Source organism: Dipteris shenzhenensis, unplaced genomic scaffold, assembly GCF_047967505.1.
Source record: "Dipteris shenzhenensis isolate YYH24624 ecotype China unplaced genomic scaffold, Dip_SZ_1.0 scaf0205, whole genome shotgun sequence".
NCBI lineage: Eukaryota > Viridiplantae > Streptophyta > Polypodiopsida > Gleicheniales > Dipteridaceae > Dipteris > Dipteris shenzhenensis.
In genome coordinates this window covers 22621-33239 of record NW_028239511.1, presented here as the reverse complement: position 1 = coordinate 33239, position 10619 = coordinate 22621, and the positions used below count along the sequence as shown (strand labels likewise).

At 45.3% G+C, this 10619-nt stretch overlaps 2 non-coding genes across 2 annotated transcripts; both read left to right on the top strand.

Moving 5' to 3' along the window:
• The first annotated feature begins 1488 nt into the window (after positions 1-1488).
• Positions 1489-1575, top strand: TRNAS-GGA (transfer RNA serine (anticodon GGA)). The gene has a single exon. It is a non-coding gene; the product is annotated as a tRNA-Ser (tRNA).
• Positions 1576-4167: 2592 nt separating this feature from the next.
• TRNAF-GAA (transfer RNA phenylalanine (anticodon GAA)) lies at positions 4168-4240 on the top strand. Its single transcript has one exon. It is a non-coding gene; the product is annotated as a tRNA-Phe (tRNA).
• Positions 4241-10619: the final 6379 nt, after the last annotated feature.

The following is a 10619-nucleotide window of genomic DNA, read 5'->3' as shown; positions in this document are numbered from 1 at the left end:
AAAGGATTCCGTTCCAATGCTTGAAAATAGTATTCCAAAGCCTTTGCATGTTCTCCATTGCTAGTATGAATCAAACCTATATTATGGGGTATGTAACTCCGATCATGAGGATCAATCTCCAAACGCATAGCTTTGTAGTAATTTTATGAAGCTTCTGCATATTCTCCTTCGGATTGGGCCGACATTCGTCAGGGTCGCTCACTCAGCGTGAATGAGCTCCGCTTCAAAACCGTACTTGAGATTCTCACCTCATACGGCTCCTCCTGCATGATGCATGGAGAGAGACTAGTATTTGGAATAGTCTAGCAATTCCTACTCTAAACCTATGGATGAACGGGGGCTAGTGTCTGTGAAACTACTGGACTAGCCATCCCTTCTGCCAAAAATCTCTTGTTAACATGGTTGTGCCACTCCGACACGTCGACACCAAGAGACTAATGACAATTTCTCTGTTCCCAACGCTTCGAGTTTCATGGGGATCAGCTACTTCGACAATCTCCGATGATTCTAGGGGTATCCAAAATACGAACGGGATGGATGTTCGTTGTCCCAATCATTATTGGTATTCGTCATAGAAACACGACGCGCGGCTGAACCCAACCGTAACGAAGCTTTTGCGTTGTCGATTCCTCCACGTAGTGCCTCTCCCCTATGCCTACCCACGGAGTCCTACAAATAGGTCGGTCCGTAGGTTTCACCTTTTGCTTACTACTACGATTCGCCGGAGATCGAAACTGGAGCATTTGAGGCTGCATCAATCGAGGATACACGACAGAAGGACTTGTTTCCCGTTCGAAACATACCTTCACCAAACGCGGGTCTATCGGAATTTGAATCCCCCAATTAATTAGGAATTAAGGTTAATCGATTTTCCCTCCCCAAATCGCACCATCTCTATAATAAGTAAAAGCTCTCTTCTCCCTATCAGTAGTCGGTATGATTTGTAACAAGATATCCGCCAGAATCGTGGGAGTTCTATCAATAGAATTGTCATTTCTCTGGGATCTAGGCGTAATTGGAATTCCTCTTCGTTCCACTTATTATTGAGTTAATCAGGATGCCGGAAGAACAGATCTCTTTTGCAATACAAGGGGAAGAGGTGCATCCGTCTGGTATCTATGTCCCTCCCCCTCAATCGACTGGGAGGGTGGAGTAACTAATTCCGCACCGAATGAGAGTCGTGTGTGAATGGGGGTATATAGTCTCGCAGCATCCATGAATAATTACTAATGGAGTGATTGCTTTTGATGGGATCTGCATCACCTAATTGAAAATCTCTCATTATGAAATCGACTCGGAACAACTAAAAATCTATCCCAGGGATGGGGTCACCTCCCCTACCTCAATTCCGGGAATTAATCTCATTTCTTAATAACTGATGAGGCTTGCACTCACTTCCAGGAATCACTTTTTCCCGTCTATCATCGAGGATTGAGTTGCTATCCGGTTTCTTAGATTGGTAAGATGTGTAAATAGTACAAAGTTGCAGGAAAGGTGACTGAGTGGTTTAAGGTGTAGCATTGGAAATGCTATGTAGACTCTTGTTTACCGGGGGTTCGAATCCCCCCCTTTCCCCTTTGCATTCCGTCATTGACTCTGTTCCGGCACCCCAAAGAATTGCTAATCCTTTGAATGCTTCCAGTTAGTACTCCCGATTTCAAATAATAATTCCAAGAATCCCCCCCCCCGGGGGGGGGGGTATCCGAATTTCAGAATGAGGAATCCCAGACTATTAGATAATTACTTGGGGTTAGGCTTTGCGGGAGTAATACTCAACGACGAGCAATTCATTTATATCCAACCCAGTGGACTCCCGATTTGCGATTCCATTCACTAATCCTGTGGGTCTACTGTCTCCCGACGAGGAAAAAGTTGAATGATCAGGTATTTTGTCTCCCCGAGAAAATTCCATCTCTCTATTTGGTCCATTGCGAGAACCCGGTCGATTTCTCACAATAATAGTATCTTTTGGTTTGCGACGGTAACTCGGTATATCGACTATACGATCGTTCACTAGAATGTGTCTATGATTAACTAATTGCCTAGCTGCAGGAATAGTAGGAGCCATACCTGGACGAGAAACAATATTATCTGGACGCATTTCGAGTAGCTGTAATGGTACTTGACCTGTTGAACCCTTGGCTCTTCTAGCAATACGAACGTATCTAGGCAATTGTCGTTCCGTTGATCCATAATTGAAACGTAATCTCTGTTTGGCTTCCAGACGCACGCAAAATTGAGATACCTTTCTCGAAGCAGATTAATCAATAGCAATTCGTGCTTCTCTCGGATTTGATGTTTTATTTGTAAGCCCGGGTAGATCCTTGAGACGACGTATTATTTTCAGACGGGGTCCTCGATAACGAGACATAAAAACTCCTTCTTTGTAAGCATGGTAAGACCCGGAATGGACCTCTCCGTAATCGAAGTACTGGTACTATTTATAAGTGTCACCCAATTTTGTTGAACATTTGGTATTTGTAATAATCATAACATATGAATGTAGACGAACAAATACTCGAATTCCCATCGACTCTATTGGAAATGGAGGCTTCGACGCGGGGGACAAAGCCGAAGGGAGACACGGTATTGGTGCATCGACTGATACTGGGCAATATTCTGCCGGAATCGAACCGATAACCTCTGCCTTGTGAATGTGGTACTTCCGAATCCAAACCAAGCTTTCCTGGTTCTTTTGAACCCCATGGGATGGAATAGAACCCTCCTAAAGCGACAATGGTGGTTGCGCCCACGGCGCAGTCAGCCGCAAGGGTTATTCAACCACAGAGATGGGTTAGATGAGTCGATAATTCCATCTCCTACCGTATCGTATTGATTTAATTACCCCACCCGTGTATAATTCTTATGGGTACGCGAATACGGAGAAGCAGGGTATGGTCTCGCAGATATATATTCTCTGGGATCGGTGGAGTCCCTTTCTGGAGGAAATTGGGAATAGAAACAGAAAAGGGAAGAGGTTGAGAATTCGGGAATCGGGACGGGGTATATAATTTCCGCTTGACCGGAATCAAGAGACTCGTGAAATATCTCTGGAACAAATGGCATGGAACATGCAAACTCGGATGGCATGCAAAAGGATTTGATGCAATTGCAGATCCATTGCTTCGGTTTGGGACTCAAGGGGGGGGGGGGTATGGCGGAATGGTAGACGCTGCGGACTCGATTGGATTGAGCCTAGGTATGGAAACACACCGAGTGATAGCTTTCAAATTCAGGGAAACCTAGGATTATTTAGTAGGCGATCCTGAGCCAAATCTCATTTCAGAAGCAGGATTCGGATGATGAGATAGGTGCAGAGACTCGACGGAAGCTATTCCGACGAACGATCTATTAATTTCTATTATTCATTAAGCGGATAGATGTTCTCTTTCCATGGATGATTCAATCTAGAATGATCCTATAAGCGGCGAGGATCCTCTCCCAGTGCATACTCAACATCCGCACCGAGGATTGTATCAAAATCTCGAGAATCTCGGGTATTGGTGGGATCTACTCGATTATCCCCGAATCCCATCTTCTCCTGATTTCCTCTTTGTGTATGTATACTCCGTATTCGGATGAATATGGTTCGATGAATAACCATTAGTAACAGACCTTCGCGGATAGAGATGGAGTCCAACTCTACGCCGTTGATGGAAACAGCAATGCAAATTGTGGTAGAAAGAAAATCCGTTGGTCTTTGTAGGACCGTGAGGGTTCGAGTCCCTACATCCCCAGTAGAACGGGATGAAACATATTATCCAAATTGCGTAGGAGTTGTGGGAAGCATCTACCCCATGAAACAGAGAAATCCCTCCCCGTCTATTCTGGTGGATGGGATTCTTCGACCCATCAAGCGGACGAAGGGTATCGAGATACATCTCCCGAATACGTATTGATTTCCTCCACCTAAACGAGAGGGGATCCATGCTCCCGATTCATAGCTCAATCGAATCGGATTGATGTCTCGTCCCCAGCTCGAGAATATTTTTGAGTGGTTTGCGACTGAACCATTCGGCAAATCCAATGGATTGTCTGAATGGTTCGCCTGCAAGGTATAAAAAAAAAAATGGATTCGTGAGGATAGTTACTTCGATTGGACGGATAGGTAAGGGAAAGAATCAATCCACGCTGGGATATTTGTTTGGGATTATCGCGGAATCACTGGCCGGGATAGCTCAGTAGGTAGAGCAGAGGACTGAAAATCCTCGTGTCACCAGTTCAAGTCTGGTTCCTGGCATACCGATGGGAAATAATTTGATCTGATGGCTGCGGGCGAAAACCGCACTTGGAAATAGGAGAATCCAAAAAAAAAATATGGATTGCTTATTGGTCTACTGGTCGGGGTATGTATCTATACCCACACCTACATACGCTTGAACGTGCATATGTAGGTGCGGATTTCGATGCAGATACGTGGATGCGATTGATCGTACGAGAAACAAGTGTCTCAAATAAGGTAGACCAGCCTCACCTGCCGCACAAGATTAAATAGAATGATACAGAATTGGCTAGTGGGAGGATGGCTTTCAATTTTGCCTCCGTCCCAATTCGATAAGCATCCTGTAGCTCATAAAAGTCGGGTACGACATAATCCTTACGTAAAGGCCATCCCAGCCGGCTCCCAGGCATTAAGATACGTTGTAGGTGCGGATGACTCTCATAAGTGATTCCTAACATATCATAGGATTCCCGTTCCTGGAAATTGGAACTTTTCCAAACCCAACAAACGGATGGAATCCTGGGGTCTTTTCTCGGAACGAAGACTTTTGTACATACTTCTTCAGGTTGATCTGCATCGTCTCGCACCTCCGTCAGATGATACACACTAGCTAGGGATCCTCCTGGTGCTGCATCATAGGCACATTGGGAACGGGGATAATTGAAACCGCACGCATATGAAGCAACAGCTATAGAAGGCCAATCCCCTGCTTTGACCTGTGGGATCTCGACACCCCGGTAATCAGAACCTAAAGGTCTGTGGGCTAAACTATGTCTAGTCGACCAAGCGGGTAATCGACCCCGCATCTCGATGTTGGAATCGCCGTTGTTATTGATAATACTCATATTAGCTAACGTTCTATATCTCTGTGGAATATCTTCACCCGCCCGCCTCTGATACGGATTCTTCATGCATACTTTCGAATCCACTCAATCCCTTCGAGAGGATATTTGATAGGGATTTCGAAGACTGATTTGCGATTCGTTGATTGTATTCACCGGTATAGGTATTGGGTACGAAAAAAAGTCGGTGATTCAGACTAAAATATCTCTTCCGGGTTCGACAAGAAGTTCGATCCCTATAGTTTTCCTGAGCAATTCTTTTGCGGGGTTTTGTCACAGCATCAATAATAGCTTCGGGCTTGGGCGGACGACCCGGCAAATAAATGTCCACAGGAATCAATTTATCCACTCCGCGAACGGTGCTGTAAGAATCCGTACTAAACATGCCTCCCGTAATGGTACATGCCCCCATAGCAATTACATACTTTGGTTCGGGCATTTGTTCATAGAGTCTCACTAGAGACGGAGCCATCTTCATGGTGATAGTACCCGCCGTTATTATGGGATCAGCTTGTCTGGGGCTGGATCTTGGTACTAGACCGTACCGGTCGAAGTCGAAGCGTGAACCAATTAATGAGGCGAATTCAATGGAGCAGCAGCTAGTACCGTAAAGGAGTGGCCACAAACTGGAAAGTCGAGACCAATTGGAGAGATCATTCAAGTTAGTCAAAATAATCGAGTTTGATGTGTCTTGATCGGGGGAGAAGGACTCCACGGAGTTAATTAGTGGATTCCCCCCACGGGAGTCGACTCCGTTCCTCTTACCCGAATAGTTAGAAATTAGGACCATTCCAATGCTCCTTTTCACCATGCATAAATCGAACCGACAATTAATATGGATATGGGGATAGACACTTCAGTAAAAGCAAATAGACCCAATTCCCTGAAACTCATAGCCCGGGGATAGGGAGAGACCGTCTCGACGTCGGGAATAACGAATACCGGGGCAAACATATAATAACGGATCTGGAATTGGATCCAAGCCCCTCCCTTTGGTTCCATACCTGATTCATAGCTTGTTAGTTTTTCAGGCCCCTCGCGGATGGGTGCGACGGATCTGGAAACCGAAAAGGCTGTATAGGGAATAAGGATGGATACTAGTAGGAGGATCCGGAAGGAATCGTGTTTAGGAAGCAAAAACATTTACATACTCCTCCTGCTTCGGTATTTATCTTCTCACCCCACCGTGTGGGTGTAACATCTTTATGATAAGTGAAGGGGGGGGGGGTTGCTGACTCCTCGATCGTTCGATCGGGGATGAGATGCCAGACGTGGCTCACGGACATCTCATCCCAGAATGGAATCGGGATGTACACCCCCCCAGTGATGAGCCAATCGTCCCTCCGATCCAGTCCTCGGAAGATGCTGGATACCAAATGGACTTGCGAGAAGATTATTAGAAACGGGACTCCCCATCCGGAAATGAGCTCTTGGCTGGAATCCGTGAGATGAGTCAAATTGCCGGAAGAACCGGATGGGGACTATATTCTACTAAGTAGGTAGTGGGGTATGGTATGTACCTCCCTACCGAATCGATGCATAAGATTGATTTATACGGATTATCTATTATGGAAAGCAATCCGTCAATTTAGATTCTTATCTGAATTTTCTCCGATTGACCATCATTGAGGAACTTATTAATGAATAATTCCTTCTCCTTCCTGATCTTCATCCCTATCCCCTGATCGAAACGGAAGTAGTGACCCTACGATCTATATAGTTCATGCGAGTCGCGTTGAATCTGGGTAATTCTCAATTAGTTCCGCTGCGATGGGCGAGACCGGCTTATCATTAAAGATTAGGGCTATACGGATTCGAACCGTAAACATTCTCGGTAATGCAGATCGGAATATATAAATTCTTGAACTGCTTCACGAACCCAACATGCTTCTTTCGTGGCATTGGGCTCCCTCATCAACTAGTCTTCCACCGGATGGGAGGAAGAAGCCATTGTTGATGCACCATCCTTTGCTTCATTATAAATAACAAAGAAATGGTTCCGTGTGCTCGAAGAACTCGTTCCCTCCGAAGCAATCCCGAAGTCTCTCGAGAAGATTCTTAGTGTTGACACAGGTTTGCATCCCGTAGACACAAATCCACTTAATTCTAAGTGTCTCGATCGCCTAGGAAGGAGATACGATACCCTCATACACCTCAAGGTTCGTAGGACGAAGAAGAGATCTTGTTGAGGTCCTCGCATTGCCCCCACCACCCTTAGCATTAGACGTATCATCTACTGACCATATCAACCCACCGAAATCGATCCTTTTTCCGATCGATTCTTCGTCATGCTACTGTTCTTCCACATCTCCCAATAGGGTAAGACATAAGTAACTTACGCGGTATATTCCGCGTAGATCGGTTGAATAGCGACGAACCCTTCCCGAGAAGCATCGGCGCACGTGTAAACGAGGTGCTCTACCGTTGAGCTATAGCCCTGTGGCTACATTAGTATAATGCATCGGATGATCCCTGTCAAGCTGGTAACCAACCGAGAAGGAGGCGAGACTCATCTTTTGCCGTTAAAATCAAATATTTATTGATGTTCTAATTGTTTGAAATTCTCTCCCTGGGTCGGTATAATAGAGTACTACAAGCAATAGAAGCCTACTTAACTCAGTGGTTGGAGTGTCGCTTTCATACGGCGAGAGTCATTGGTTCGAATCCAATAGTAGGTAAAACTCATTAGGTACCACAATACTTGAAATGATACCTAATAAGTTCTACAAATATTTGGGATGGATACGAAGTATTACGGGACTAACAAATCATTGTGTGTCCCATCATGCTTTTCCCGTCGTTTCTCACAGGCGCAACTAAAAGTGGGAATGATTGAGTAGTATTTGAAGCCTCTAATCTCGCCTTAGCTCTTTTAAATGCTAGATTAGCTTCAATAGCTTTCCTTCTGCCTTCGGCTTGAGCTGCGTCAGCTTGAGCTGTCTGAAGAGCTTCCCGAGCCTCCTCAGGATCAATTTCGGTAGCTCGTTCTGCTTCGTTGACTGATGTTGTTACCTGATTACTGTCTACCATGGCGAAACCACCCATCAACGCCATTGCGGACCACTGTCCATCGTGACGTACCTTCGGGACTCCCATATCCAAAGCTGTAAGAAGTGGAGCGTGATTGGGCAATACACCAATCTGGCCACTACTCGTAGATGGGACGATTTCTCGAACCTCAGAATTCCAAACAGTTCGATTAGGAGCCATTACACGAAGATTCAGTACCATCCCTTTCATTGACCCTCCACTTGTAAGGTTGCAGCCTTCGTGGTGGCTTCATCGATGTTGCCAACCAGATGAAAAGCTTGTTCAGGGAGATTATCCAATTCTCCAGGAAGAATCATTTGAAATCCCTTAGTGGTTTCTGTTAAACTAACATATTTCCCTGGCGAACCAGTAAATACTTCTGCTACGAGGAAGGGTTGTGATAAGAAACGTTCTATCTTCCGAGCCCGAGCTACCGTTAGACGGTCCTCTTCTGACGATTCATCCAGTCCGGGAATAGCTATAATATCTTGCAATTCCTTATAACGCTGTAAAGTCTGTTTAACCCCTTGTGCGGTTTCGTAATGCTCTTCACCCACAATCCAGGGTTGTAACATGGTTGAAGTCGAATCCAAGGGATCTACAGCCGGATAAATACCTTTAGCTGCTAGTCCTCTCGAAAGCACAGTGGTAGCATCTGGGTGTGCAAATGTTGTAGCAGGAGCTGGGTCAGTCGAATCATCTGCAGGTACATAAACAGCTTGAATAGAAGTTATCGATCCTTCCTTGGTAGAAGTAATTCTCTCTTGTGGGGATCCCGTTTCTGTACTAAGAGTTGGTTGATGACCCACGGCGGAAGGCATTCTACCCAATAAAGCAGAAACTTCTGATCCTGCTTGGACAAAACGAAATATGTTGTCGATAGATAAAAGGACATCTTGCTTGTTCACATCTCGGAAATATTCAGCCATTGTCAGAGCAGTTGAACCAACTCTCATACGAGCTCCTGGTGGTTCATTCATCTGACCATGAACTGGAGCCACCTTCGATTCTGATATATCTTGTTCATTAATAACTTTCGATTCCTTCGTTTCCATGTAAAGATCATTACCCTCACGGGTGCGTTCCCCCACCCCACCAAATACAGATACACCTCCGTGAGCCTTGGCGATGTTGTTAATTGATTCCGTGATAGGAACCGTTTTTCCCACTCCAGCTCCTCCAAATGATCCAATCTTTCCTCCTCGACGATAGGGAGCCAAAAGATCCGCGACTTTAATCCCCGTCTCAAATATAGATAATTTAGTATCCAACTGCGTAAATGCCGGAGCGGATCTATGAATGGGGGACGTCGTACCAATATCTACGGGACCCAAGTCATCGACGGGTTCACCAGGGACATTAGAGATTCAACCAGGAGTAATTTCACCAACAGGAACACTGAGAGGAGCTCCTGTATCGACGACGCCCATACCTCTCATCAGACCATCTGTAGCACTCATAGCTACGGCTCTGACTTCATTATTACCCGGTAATTGTTGCACCTCACGAGTAACATTAATCTCTTGACCCGCCGGGTTTTTCCCCTTAACCATCGAAGAGTTGTAGATATTGGGCATTTTACCTGGAGGGAAAGACACATCCGATACTGGTCCAATGATCTGGGTAATATATCCCACATTTCTCTCCACTGATTTAGAAATTCCAAAAGCAGAAGAACTGGTTTTCGTAACTGTTTTGGTGTATTATCTTCATTTGATTGTCGAATTGGCAGAACCATCTGGCATTTCATTGCTAATTGGTTGATGGTGGGGAGTTACTAGTTCCACCCCTTCTCCCCCTTTTTCAAACATATCATTTGCTTCCTCGGAAGTCGATTCCGATCCATCCAGATGGGTGACAGGTACTGTAGGATTTGATTTCCTCCTCTCCACATATGGGTCGGAGGCAAAAGAGCGCGATACCCACGAGTTGGTCCATCTAGTTAGATGTGATTGCTACATCTCATTCGTCGAATCCCCTTTTTTCCCCCGTCTATTCGCAAAGCGAACCAGATATCGAATTCAATCCCCTTTTTTGCTTCTACTGACCAGTCTAACCACGAAAAGATTCCCGAGTCAATGTATCGAGATGTATTACGATCTAATTCTTCAAGCAATTTCCGTGCGAAACAACCAGAGTCAGTTGCATTACATGTGGGACGTATTATAAAATACTAATGTCCCATGCTTGAGGTAGAGTTTCGACAAACGTCTCGAGTCGAATCTATCAGGACCTATTCCACGCTTCACGTTGAATTCTTCCATCTATGTCGAGCAGATCTCATCCTTGCAGGATTTACTAATTGAATTGTAAGGAGGGACTCATGTCACCACAAACAGAGACTAAAACAGGTATTGGGTTCAAAGCTGGTGTTAAAGATTATCGACTAACTTACTATACTCCCGATTATGAGACCAAAGATACTGACATCTTGGCAGCCTTCCGGATGACTCCGCAACCCGGGGTACCGCCTGAGGAAGCTGGAGCTGCAGTAGCTGCAGAATCTTCCACAGGTACGTGGACCA